This window comes from Malaclemys terrapin, chromosome 4 (assembly GCF_027887155.1).
Source record: "Malaclemys terrapin pileata isolate rMalTer1 chromosome 4, rMalTer1.hap1, whole genome shotgun sequence".
In the NCBI taxonomy this organism is placed as follows: domain Eukaryota; kingdom Metazoa; phylum Chordata; order Testudines; family Emydidae; genus Malaclemys; species Malaclemys terrapin.
Genome location: NC_071508.1, coordinates 23,345,867 through 23,359,017, shown reverse-complemented (window position 1 = coordinate 23,359,017; position 13,151 = coordinate 23,345,867).

The window sequence follows — 13,151 nt, the reverse complement described above, 5'->3', positions numbered from 1 at the left end:
CACCCAATGGTTAGAGCTTAAACTGGGACCATATAGAACATGGTTGCAACCAAAGTCCTGTAGTGGCACCAAATCTTGTATAAAGGGGGTCAAATGAGGTGTCTAAGACAAGGTTATGGTTTGCTGGTTATGATTATGCTGTCTGTATGTGTGTATCAATTTTGTAGTTAAAGTTATAAATATTGGCTCTATACTGTCTGTATTTCAAACTTATGCTATGCTGCTGGGAAACTTCCCAGACAAGTTGGTGTTAGCTCTGCCTAGCCTGCTTGATGGCCCATTAAGGACCATCAGCTATACAATTGACCCATTGAGAGAAGGCAAATAAGCCTTGCAACTCAGCAAAGTATGCAGGGACTGGCCCATGTGACTCCAGACTCCATTTTGCTGTAATTTTCCACAGTAAGGACAAAGAGGTATTCTTACATCTGGAAAAGACTATAAAACGCTGATGCCTCTCCTCCATCTTGTCTTCAATCCTGCTTCTTACCTCTGGAGGGACTTTGCTACAAATGAAAGCCCTACACAAAGGACTGAATGACCATCCCAGCTGTGGATGTATTCCAGAGACTTGAGTTAAATCTGCAGTTTATGCTATCACTGCTACAAGCCTAAACCAAGAACTTTGCCATTACTGTATGTAATTGATTCCATTTAACCAATTCTAGCTCTCTATATCTTTTTTCCTTTTATGAATAAACCTTTAGATTTTAGATTCTAAAGGATTGGCAACAGTGTAATTTGTGGGTAAGATCTGATTTGTATATTGACCTGGGTCTGGGCTTGATCCTTTGGGATCAGGAGAACCTTTTTTCTTTTAATGGGGTATTGGTTTTCATAACCATTTGTCCCCATAATGAGTGGCACTGGTGGTGATACTGGGAAACTGGAGTGTCTAAGGGAATTGCTTGTGTGACTTGTGGTTAGCCAGTGAGGTAAGTCCTCTTTGGCTGGCTGGTTTGGTTTGCCTTAGAGGTGAAAAACCCCCCAGCCTAGGGCTGTAACTGCCCTGTGTTAAGCGATTTGTTCTGAATTGGCACTCTCAGTTGGGTCCCGCCAGAACCGCATCGTTACACTAGCCTAGACTTAAGTCTAGACAGTTACTTTGCTGTCTAATAAGGTATTTTTCACCCAATGGTTAGATCTTACTGCCCAGGCCAGGCCAGAAAGCTGGGCTCCACCTTGCATGAGACACTCCCACTGGTGGAGTTTCTCCTCCATAATGGATAACAACATATGCTTTCTCTTCATCTCTTGTACAGTTTCTATTATCAATTAGCCCAGGAGGTCCCCTATTCAGAGACTTATCTTGGGGTTCTTTTGACTTGGTCAGTCCGCAAGTCTCCACCGAGTCCAGACCATAAACACAGGGTTCGGGCTGGCTACAGAGATGTCCATTGTTCTCAGTACTGATTGTGTTAGCCCTGAACCTGCCTTGCCTCAGGACACAAGTTTCACTTCCTCAGGTTTTGAAATCTAGAATTCAGCACTTTGCACCTCTCTCGAGCTATTTCCCGTACAAACCTCTCGCAATAACAATGCCGATCAGCGAGTTCTGAGAGACCACGCGTGACCCCCTCCGGTAAAATATTGAGAAGATGTTTGTACATGGGGGTAATAACATACATGTCTGGGCAAATCTATGTCACAGGGATGCAGTCAGTTTGAACAAACTACAGTGTGATATTAGAGAGATTGTAATCGTGATATCCAATTACAAAGATGAGTAAAATCACTAAAAAAAGTTAATAATAACCCATGGAACTTCCTGCCTCAGGATATTACTGAGGCAAATAGCTTGTGAGATTCAAAAACGGATAAGAGATGAATGAGAATAGCATCCGCACTTACACTAGCTAGGATGGATTTACCAGGGCACTCAATGCTCATGCTTCAGGGTATATGGTGTTGACAAATGGGGGGTCAGGAAGAAATGCCCCCTCTTCATGGGATACTATTAGACAACTGGGTGCATTGTACAAGTTTTATGTCTTCCTGCAAAGCATCCGGCTTAGCCCATTGCCAGAGACAGGATACAGAGCTAGCTGGACTATTGGTCTCGTCTAGCAGTTCCTGTGCTCCTAGGAGAACTAATCAATACATATAATTACTTTCCCCAAGAGATGCTCAGTGCACATAACCAGCTAGGCACAAATGTTGTAATGCAGCTGCTTTTTCACCTGCCCCCACATGCTGGTTTGTGCCATCTCATCCCGAGAATGGAAAAGTCCAGGTGCTCCTGCGTTAGAGGGGCAGGGTGGATGGGTGTGTGAGGATTGGATTGCAGGGGTCACTGGTAAATAGCCAGGTTCATTCAGAGCCACCCTGATCTCTCTGTTTCTAGTAGTTGGGGGTCTTTGCACTGAGTTCAATGGGAGCTGGATAGAGCCCTAGTATTCCCCTTTTAATTGGCCTTTTCCACACGCTGCTAAGGAGGGAGGCTTTTATCAGATGGTTGTTTCTATGCATTTAGTTTATGAAATTATTGCACAGGGTCCAAAGCCGGTTGGGGACTTGGGGGTTAAATGCAGTCGTAGTTTCAAATGAACGATTGCTTATGAAATGTCAGCAGCTCCGGGAGAGAGCCAACCTGTGTGAGGACTGGCACCATCATTCTACACCATGCAGGGATAGATTCTCAGCTGGTGGAGAGCCCAGTAACCCCAGTGATGGCAAGGGAGCTGTGCTGATTACCAGCAGCTGAGGATCTGGTCCGTATAGTTCTAGTGGACATCAGAGTATCCGAGCCCTCCCCATCACCCCCTGCCACCATATGGGCTGATGGCTGACAGTGATGTCCAGGCCGATCCTAGGACTTGACTGGAGAGGCCATGAGAGATCAAATGCAGGCTGAGAAGCCAGGAGGAGCAGCAGGTTTGTAAAGGCTGGAAGGGAGGGTGTAGCAGCCCTTTGCTCGTGACTCAGCTGCACTCTGTGACTCAGCCTCAACTGGCAGGGCGGGAGAAGACATTTTCCATGCCAGCCCATTGCCTCTGCTGATTCAATTCACTAATGATGAGGCTGCCGGTGCACTGGCCGGTCTAAAGAACAGCATGTCCGAGTGGTGCATTCCTTACCCTCCACACAGGCATCCAGCCCCGTGTGCGTCTCGCCAAGCCAGCCGGTGCCTTAAAAGCGCAGCGCTCCTCTGCAAAAATGGCCCCGCTGCTCCTTGAATGCATTTCCTCTGAGTCCCATCCGTTTGCTCACTCAGGTCTGCAGCCCCCAACCTTTCACTCTTTTCAGCCCTACCGAGCCCTTCTGCGAGGGGAAGTGAATTCCACTCTACACCTGTGCAGAGCCACTGACAGAAGCAGGGCCGCGAAGGCAGCGCAAAGGCGCAGGTGTCACTGAGGGCATGGTTTGTCCTGGTAAGCATGTCTCATTAGTGGCGAGTTGTAGATTTTTAAGGACCATTACGATCATCGGCTCTGACCTCTGAGGTTGTGATGCCCAGGAAGGAAAGAATCCATCCTGCCTCTCAGATCTCAGGGTGAGTTTGTAGGTTTGGCAGCTTGTAAACTGAGCACATTTGCCCTGGAAGCCTGTGTGACAATAACCTTGCAGAACCACTCTTGACATTCCTACGTTTTCTGTTTCCCTCTTCAGCCAAGCAGTTACATGTTCTTCTTAAGAAGGCTTCAAGAGGACAGAGAGAGGTTTTTTTCCCCTCTATCTCTATAACCTCCAGAGAAGTTAATAGCCTCCTGTCCTAACAGCAGTAGTTCTATGCCCATTCCGACTCTGGGTAAAGACCACTAGAATTTTGCCATTGACATCAATGGGAGCAGGTTCTCTGTTCCCGTATGACTCTGGTCTCTTAACACTTTGTGGCACATGTTCGTTCTTCAAACAGCCGCTATCCATTACTGGCCAGGGTTGTGTTCTCCGTGCATATCTGCAAGGCAGAATTTGTCCAGCAAGGCACTGCAGCAGCTGAGTATAGAACCCAGGCATCCTGGTTCGCAATCCCCTGCTCTAGCTACTAGACTGTTTCCCACCTCACCACTCCACTCCTGGAGCTGGGGATAGAATCCAGAAGGATATGAGTCGACAGTGTGCCCTTGTTGCCAAGAAGGCTAATGGCATTTTGGGCTGTATAAGTAGGGGCATTGCCAGCAGATCGACAGACATGATCATTCCCCTCTATTTGACGTTGGTGAGGCCTCATCTGGAGTACTGTGTCCAGTTTTGGGCCCCACATTACAAGAAGGATGTGGAAAAATTGGAAAGAGTCCAGCGGAGGGCAACAAAAATGATTAGGGGGCTGGACCACATGACTTATGAGGAGAGGCTGAGGGAATTGGGATTATTTAGTCGCCAGAAGAGAAGAATGAGGGGGGATTTGATAGCTGCTTTCAACTACCTGAAAGAGGGTTCCAAAGAGGATGGAGCTCGGCTGTTCTCAGTGGTACCAGTTGACAGAACAAGGAGCAATGTTCTCAAGTTGCCGTGCGGGAGGTTTAGGTTGGATATTAGGAAAAACTTTTTCACTAGGAGGGTGGTGAAGCACTGGAATGCTTTACCTAGGGAGGTGGTGGAATATCCTTTCTTAGAGGTTTTTAAGGTCAGGCTTGACAAAGCCCTGGCTGGGATGATTTAGCTGGGGATTGGTCCTGCTTTGAGCAGGGGGTGGGACTAGATGACCTCCTGAGGTCCCTTCCAACCCTGATATTCTATGATTCTAAGGACCCGCACTCCCCTCTCCATGCACGTCTGAGGCCATGTCTGCGTTACAAAATGGAGTCAATCCAACGTACAGCCGCCACAGTCATTGCACCGCTTGTGCGTGTCTGTGCATTGCTCCTTGTGTCGGTAGTGCGCGTCCTCCCCAGGCGCACTGGCACTGATTGTACTGTCCGTGTGGGGCCTTGTGGGACGGTTCCTGAAAGTCAAAGTAAGCAGCGCAGTGTCTACACTGACACTGCATCGATCTAACTATGTCGGCCTCGACTCAATGCTGCTCATGGAGGTGGAGTTATTAAGTCGGCATAATGGGAGTGAAATGTCTGTGTGGACACTTCCGTAGTTAGGTCGACATAAGCTGCCTTGGTGGTATAGACGAGACCTGACTCTAGCAAAATCTCTGGCATAGGCATTTTCTTGCCCACTCTGGTTGATCACCTGGGTGGAGCCTGCAGGGTGTAAGGTGCTCAGAGATTCAGCACCCTGCAATTCTCCATAAAGGGACTTTACACCTTCCAGGATGAAAAGCCCCTCCCCCCTCCCCCCCGGGGGGGAGGGGGCGATTGCCTACAACAGGAATAGAGCTAGGCTAGGAGGACACTGACCATGAGCGGTGCTGAGCCCCTCCAGGACCTACTGCAGTCCTGAGGATCAGGATCAGGCCCAAACCACCACTGACTCTGATGGGGGTTGCATGTGGCTGTGCGACACGCAGTCCACACCGACTGGCACAAAAGGGATCATCAAAATCACTGCCAAGCGCTCAGGCTGGAAGCACCAGCTCTCAAGTGCAGCACAATCAGCAATTCTGAACAGCTGGGCTCCTACCACAGGGCTGGCAGCTGACAGCCCCAGAGACACATCCTCCCGCTCACCCCTCTGCTCCTTCCCTCATCTAGGTAATAAATTCTGCAGCTCAACAGAAGGCAGAAAACTTCTTGGCACGACTTTCTCCTCTCAAGCTCTCCCAGCAGCACCCCGGCTTCCAGCATCACTGGCCGGGCAGAGAGGGGAGGGAAAGGATTCCCCTGCATGCATTGGAAAGGGTGGAGCAGCACTTGGGCTCGGAGGGGAGAGATGGCTGGATAGAGACCTCAGGGTCTAGTGGGAGGCTTTTGTGTCAATTGCTATTCATGGCATCGCAGACACAGTCCCTCTTGCCGTTGGAGTCAGAGGCCTGTGAGTGAAACTGACTTCATCCCCTTCAAACCTCAGGAACTGGGCATCCAGGGCAAAATCCCCATCCCAGGGCACAAGGCCCACCCTTCCCCTGCTGGCGGTTACAGTCTCTGCACTGGGAGCACTGGGGCCACGGGATCAGGATAAACGTGGATCCTTGTCCCCATCTGTGGCAGAGTGATGTGCTCAGGGCATACAGAGAACCCCCTGCATAGTCACTCCTCCCGCTGCCCTGTGCAACCCTACCACAACCCTCTTGCTCTGGTCCCCTCTGCTCCATGGTGAATTACATCCTCTGAGCTCTTCACTAGCTCACAGCACAAAATCCCTCCACTGTGTAGCAGGATCCCATCTCCCCCCACCCAGCCTCAGAGAGCTGCCCTGGCCCCCAGCCCGTGCCTCCGTTTCCCCCTCTGTAGCACAGGGATGGGACGGACGTACCCACCCGAGGGGTGGTGGTGAGTCTGAATTCAATGATGAGTTCAAATCTGCATCAGGATGGAGCTAATAGTACATTCGGTTGAGGGTACGTCGCCGGAGGCGAGGGGGCCGTGACGGGGATGGGAAAATCTAGGCTGAGGTTCCCTGCCAGAGCCGTGGGAGGGGCAGGACCGGAAGAGCAGCAGTGTTGCACATAAGGACAGCAGCACCTTGCTACAGCTGCAGGGCAGGGTGTGGGGGGAGCGGGCGGGAAAAGCAGGGCTCATTGCAAGGTGCCCGGGCAGAGCTCTGTGCCAGAACAGACACGTGTTCCACCAGATGCTAATACCCCTCTATTTGCATTAACCCTAAATCTGCCAGTCTATTGTTTTTTAAAAAAACAAGGAGAGGAACGAATTGAAGAGAAACCTCTTCTCCTGCCTGAGCGGAGGCTACCAGTGAATGAACGTAAGTTACGTCCCACCCCCTGCCTATGTGCAGAGTGTTCGGCTGTGTACAACCCAGGCCTGGACTCCACCCCCTCCCCACCCCGCTTTCCTAACCGTGTTACTCACGCTATTGCTTGGGAGGGTTTGTTGTGAGTCGCTGTTATTCAGAAAGAGACCAGGGTGTCTCCAAGGAGTTCCTATTTCATTAGCACTCGCCTCTCCCTGCTGCAGGCGCCCACGAGTGCTGAGCACACCGGGCGTTTTACAATCGCCCTTAGCGTGGGGCATCATCAAAGCATCATGCAGGTGCAAGCTAATTAAGCTGAGCCGGGAGAGGCTCAAAGGGGAAACCGAGGCAGCAGGCGGCAATCTGCCCTGCCCAGTAAGCCAGTGCCAGAGCTGGGATTGGAACCCGGAGTTCCCATCTCCCTGCCCTGTGCTCAGATCACCAGGCCAGGTTCTCCAGCTCTGTCATTCATTAATTGTGTGTTGGCTGGCCGGTAGTGCTGGTTCTGGGCTCGGCATAGGCTGGTGTTATGTTAGCACGTGCAAATGCAGAGGAGGGCCGGCAATTGAATCCAGGATCTGATGGAGTCGGGCCTCAGTATATAGGTCAGGCTTCTCCATGCCCTCAGATGTACCATGCAGTGCATCATTTTTGTTGAATTGTTATAAGCAGAAAAGTGATTTTTTTTTTAAATAGTTGCTGTTCAATACTGCAGTGCAGAACTGCAGAAGTAAGGGTGGCCATGTCAGACCATGGCACCCTTACCTCTGCATAACGTTTGACATATGCTCTGGGAGGGGTGGCTACAGGGGGTGGCTAAAGCAAATTTTGGGGTTCTTATCGCCCCCGCAAGGCACCACCCCTGCCTGTGTCTGCTTTTTAAATTATAAAATTACCTTTTTTTTTTTTTTTTTTTTTTTTTTGCAGATCTCCATGTTCTGATTGGTCTGCGGTTTAATGCGCCTCTTCAGCTGCTGAACAATCAAGCCCTCTCGTGTTGTCTCAGTCCCACCTTTTTAGTCTCGACAACAAACCAGCACACAAAATAGACAGGCCCCAGACTCCAATTTCCTTAAAGTGGTGCTGATCCAAATAAGTATTTTGTTCAGGAACAATGCTCACTAACATTATCCCTTGACAATACTTTTTGCAGTAAATACACGACATTGCGACGGAAAGGAGTGTGTAATTTTCTAAAATACTAGATTTAAATGATATATTTCATAGCAGGTGCTCTGTTTCGTGCATGTACTCGCGACCCCCACCTAATAACCTCGTGACCCCCCTGAGGAGTTGCGATCCCCAGTTTGAGAATCCCTGCTCCAGGGGGAAGGCATCTTAGGGCAGATAAGCTGCCGCTGGCTGTGCAAACCCAGCTTGGTCCATTGGCAAGTTCAATGGGCATATTGAACTGAGCTCAGGAGAGAGCACGTCTTCCCACCTGTTCTCTGTTTACCTTCCTCAATGGAATCCACCCTGCCAACTTCCTCCCTGCACAGCCCAGATAAGGAGAAGTCACAAAGGTTCTGATTTTCTTCGGGCGGCTGTGAACCAGGAACCGTTGCCTGGGGGCCTTGTTAGTTGCCCTGAGCATTTGAACAGAGGGTAGCTCTGCTCATGAGCTTCGGCCCTCCCAGGCATAAGGGGGCAATGTGACTTGCCCAAGGTCACACAGCATGTCAGTGGCAGAGTCATTGCCAGGCTCGAACCACTACTAGACCATCCTCCCTTCTCAGAGCTGGGACCGGAACCCCGGAGTCCTGAGTCCCAGTCTCTTACTGCTACTATTATGCCAGACTCCCTTGCAATTACTTATCTTTTAACCCCTTCAGTGCTGAATGACCTGGGCAAGGTGGCTGACATAACTGGTGCGTCTTGCTGCTCCATCCATCTAAAAGCAGATTCAGTGGGCGTCCTGGCAGAGACACCCCGCACCATCACCAGGGGGAAGGGATCTGACAGCTCAAATCAATCCTGCCATGCCTTAGGGTCATGTCATTGTGCAGGCCAGATTGGAGCAAGCAGCCCAGCTGGAAAGAGTGCCTGATACAATCCATCCATTTCGGGCCCCTCCCACCAATAGACTGTGATTATCAACAGAAATCCCAGCGGGTTCGATAGGTCGCTGGGAGGCTGCAGGTCATGGTTAAACAGCTCTCGGCCCTAAATCCTTTAACTGCTCTCTGGTTAATTATTCTGGCCCCTGTACAGGGCTCCTGCTATTTCCACCTGGAGGTAGGAGAGGAAAGGCTGGGATATCTGTCACAGTTAGACAGTGGGGATTAGATATAGGGTGGGCTAAAGATCCCTTCCTGCAAAATACAGCATGCCGCGCCCCATACCCCTCCCCTCCTGCAAAATATAGCATGCCACGCCCCATGCCCCCCCTCCTGCAAAATACAGCATGTCGCGCCCCATAGCCCCTCTCCTGCAAAATACAGCATGTTGCACCCCATACCCCTCCCCTCCTACTAAATGCAACATGCTGCACCCCATACCCCCTCCCCACTGCTCTCCGGGGAATCACCTCGGTACATAATAGAACAGCCTCTCATTGCGCTTCCCAAGAACAGTGCTGGGGAGTATTGAGTTGTGGGAAGAGGCTTGTTTATTAGCTTTGAACATGTGAAGCTTGTTGCACGCCGGGTGCTGGATGGCTGCCCCCTCACCTGTCCATACGGGCAAGAACGGGGATCAGGCCCTCTCCAGACTGAGTCGTCTCTATCGTCTCCCTTCCCGCTTCCATGGCACCACTCCCACCCGCTCTGTTACTGGGGTGCTGCAGGTTGGGGCCGAGCAGGGGGCCTAGGATGCAGGGGCTGCAGAGGTCTCACACATGCCCTGCAGCCTCCTCCTTGTAAGTGCAAAGCCGCAGCCAGGAACCAAGTCCTGGCCCCAGTGAAGCCACTGGAAATGCTCCTTTTGACATCAGCAGAAGCTAGTCTGGGCCCAGTGGAAGGATAGCAATGCATGGAGCAAATGGCAGGGAGATATGGGTCTGCCATGACCCCACCCCCAATCCAACTGCTCCCTTCCCCCCACGCCCCGAACCTAGGGACATTGGACTTCACTCGCAGGATCTGAGTGTTGCAGCTTGGGCCCATCTCTGTGAACATTGGTCCCTCCCCGACAAGTTTACAAGATAAAGGGTGGGAGGGGAAACTGAGGCACAGAGCAGGGAAGTGACTTTCCCAAAGTCACCCAGCAGGTCCATGGCAGAGCAGGGAATAGAATCCGAGTCACCTGAGTCCCAGGCCAGTGCCTTTTCTATTGGATGCTTCCATTTCTTAATCTAAATGTGGCCATTTGGGGTAGCCGTGCAGGCCCCCTGGGTTGCAAAACTTGGGTGCTCCTGGCCCAGCCTCTCCAGCCCACTCTACTGCTCCCCTTTATCCCTGGTTCGTATGCCTCAGTCCCAGCAGATCACGGAACAGTGACGCTCAATGGGGAAGGTTCAGCAGAAGAGTCGGTGACAAGAGACGTCGCCTGATGTGTTCTCTCTGAGCTGGGTTACGGGCAGGCTATCCAGAAGGGGCAGCAACATTTGTTACAACTGAGGTGCAGAGACAATGATACATCCAGGGTTGTATTTACCTGGATATCAAATCCCGGCCTGCCTAATGATCTCAGCCACTCCATTCTATCCTGCACCTTCTTATGTATACCTGCCTCGTACAGGGAGAGAATCCCATGGGCTCCCAAAGCCTTTGGCTCATGCCCTGGAGGAGAAAATGGTGTTGAAGAAGACAGGACTTCTGAGTTCTATGCTTATAACATTTGCAGAGGACACCACACTGGGAGGGGTTGCAAACACTTTAGAAGCCAGGATTAGAATTCAACTTTCGCCTTGACAAATCAGAGAATTGGTCTGAAATTGACAAGGTGAAATTCAATAAAGAGAAGTGCAAAGTACTTCACTTGGAAGGAAACATCAAATGCACAGCTACAGGATGGGGACTAAGCAGCTAGGCTGAAAAGGATCTGGGGACGATAGTGGATCACAAAGCCAATGAGAGTCAATTGAGTGTGATGCACTTATGAAAAAGGCTCAGCTAGAGAACTGTGTCCAGTTCGGGGCACCACACTTTGGAAAAGATGTGGACAAATTGGGGGAGAATCCAGAGGAGAGCAACAAAAATGCTAAAAGGTTTAGAAAACCTGACGGATGAGGAAAGGTTACAAACCCTGGACATGTTTAGTCCTGAGAGCAGAAGACTGGGGGGCAGCTTGTTAACAGTCTTCAGATATGTTAAGGGCTGTTATAAAGAGACTGGGGATCAGTTGTTCTCCTTGACCATTGAAGGTATGATAAGAAGTAATGGGCTTCAGCTGCAGCAAGGGAGATTTAGGTTAGATATTAGGAAAAAGTGTCGAACCATCAGGATAGCTGAGCTCGGGAACAGGCTTCCAAGGGAGGTTGTGGAATCCCCGTCATTGGTGGTTTTTGAACAAACACCTGTCAGGGCTGGTCCAGGTTGACTTGGCCCTGCCTCAGCACATGGGACTGGACTAGATTACCTCTCAAGATCCCTTCCAGCCCTACATTTCTAGGATTTCTATTATTCTATTCCTGACTCACTGTGTGATCTTGGGCAGGATGTGCTCCCCTCTCTCTGCCTCGGTTTCCCCATTTGGAAATTGGCCTTAATCATGATGATGACTCACCCCCTTATTAATGAGTATAAAACACTCCGATGTGATGAAGGGGATAGAGGGGTTCAAAACAGTAGTATTAGGAATAAGCAGCTGTTTATCGTGTATTTGAACTGTAGATCAAAGCCTTGGCACGTCTTGGAAAAGCAAGGTCCACTCAGGTCTGACTTGTGGTTCTACAGAACCATCCGTCTCGTGGATCCCTGCCTCTGCCCAGCAGTAGCATTAGCAGAGGTGACTCACAGGCCTGCAGGGAGCAGCTCTGTTGAGTAATGTGATGACACGTCCACACAGTCGCCTTCTCTGGCCCATTCGAATGGAGGCCAGTCCAAATGAGGGACGGGGTCCCTGTCTAGACACAAGCCCCACAAGTTTGGGACTTCCCAAGGACCAGGGGGTTGGGTGGATGCTGGGCTCTGGCTCTAGGAGTCAGCCAGCTTCCCTTCCTGAGCTCTCCACATCTGGGGGCTGTTCCGTTCTTTAGCACATCTGCCCAGCATGCTCATTTCCCCTCCTTCCCCCTGGCCTCGCCAGCACAGGCAGCGGGCAGCACCCTGCTCTCTGTGTCACCCTCCGCATTGCAATGTGGGATTTGTTCGTTTTGGGTGCACTTTTTAAACCATATAAGTGGGGCTGGGCAGCAGAGGGGCCCACACAGCCCCCATGCAGGCCCCTGCCCAGAAGAGCTGTGCCAGTGCCCAGAGCACTGTTTGGGAGGTCTCCCCTGTTCTCTGCACGGCAGAGCGCTGAGGGTGTGCCCACCGCCATCTAGGAGATGAAAGGTGGATGTGTCTGATGCATAAGGCTGCCGGCCTCCTATCTATGGGTTCCACTAGCCCCCACATGCCCTCTCACCCCAATAGGTGCCTTTCTGGCCGGCGTGGCCCAACCTGCTGGGCTGCTCAGGCGAGAGGTATTAACCTCCCCATTATCCATGACTCTCATGGGACTCTACCGTCCGCTTCCTCACTGGGCAGCTTCAAAGGGAATGGTTAAGAGGAGACAGGACACTGCAAAATTGGATGGAAAGGTGGGCGCGGAAAGTGCTGTGAGCCAGGGACAGCAGGGTGCAGGCTGGATCTCTGTCTGCAGCTGTCTAGGAAACAAGAATCTGAGGGCCCGGTGCACCACTGTTACAGCAGAACTGGAGACATGCTAACAACGTTAGATGTGTCCCTCAGGCGGAGCATAAACAGCAGCAGCGGGGACCCAGGGCAACCACGCAGGTCTTGTGCGTAAGTTGCTGGCAGGCAGGAGATCGGGGTCCAGTTCCTGCCTCGGCCAGTCTCCCCATGTGACCTTGAGCGAGTCGCTTCTGCCTGGGCTACACCTCAAACGTAGGTCGGCCTAGCTAAGTCGCTCAGGGCTGGGAAACATTTTGCCCCCAGTACATCGACCTAACTCTCGCGCTAGGCACAGTGAGGCTGACAGACGGATTCTTCCGTCCATCCAGCTACCGCCCCTCATAGAGGTGGGTTTACTACAGTGATGGAGAAACTGCCGCCAGAGTTGGATTTTCAGAGGCGCTGGGGTTCTTGGGCCCAGATCCTCAAAGGTATTTGGCCTAACTCCCATTGCTGTGCCTTGATCCTTCGAAAATCAAGGCCATTTGCCTTCTGCACCTCTGCTTGCCCATTGGCAACATGGAGGGAATAATAGTTCCCTTCCTCCCAGGGGCTTGTGATGCTAAATTCCTTAACCTTTGTGCCATGCTCAGATACCGGTGAGAAGGATTATGAGCTCTTTGGATCAGTCAC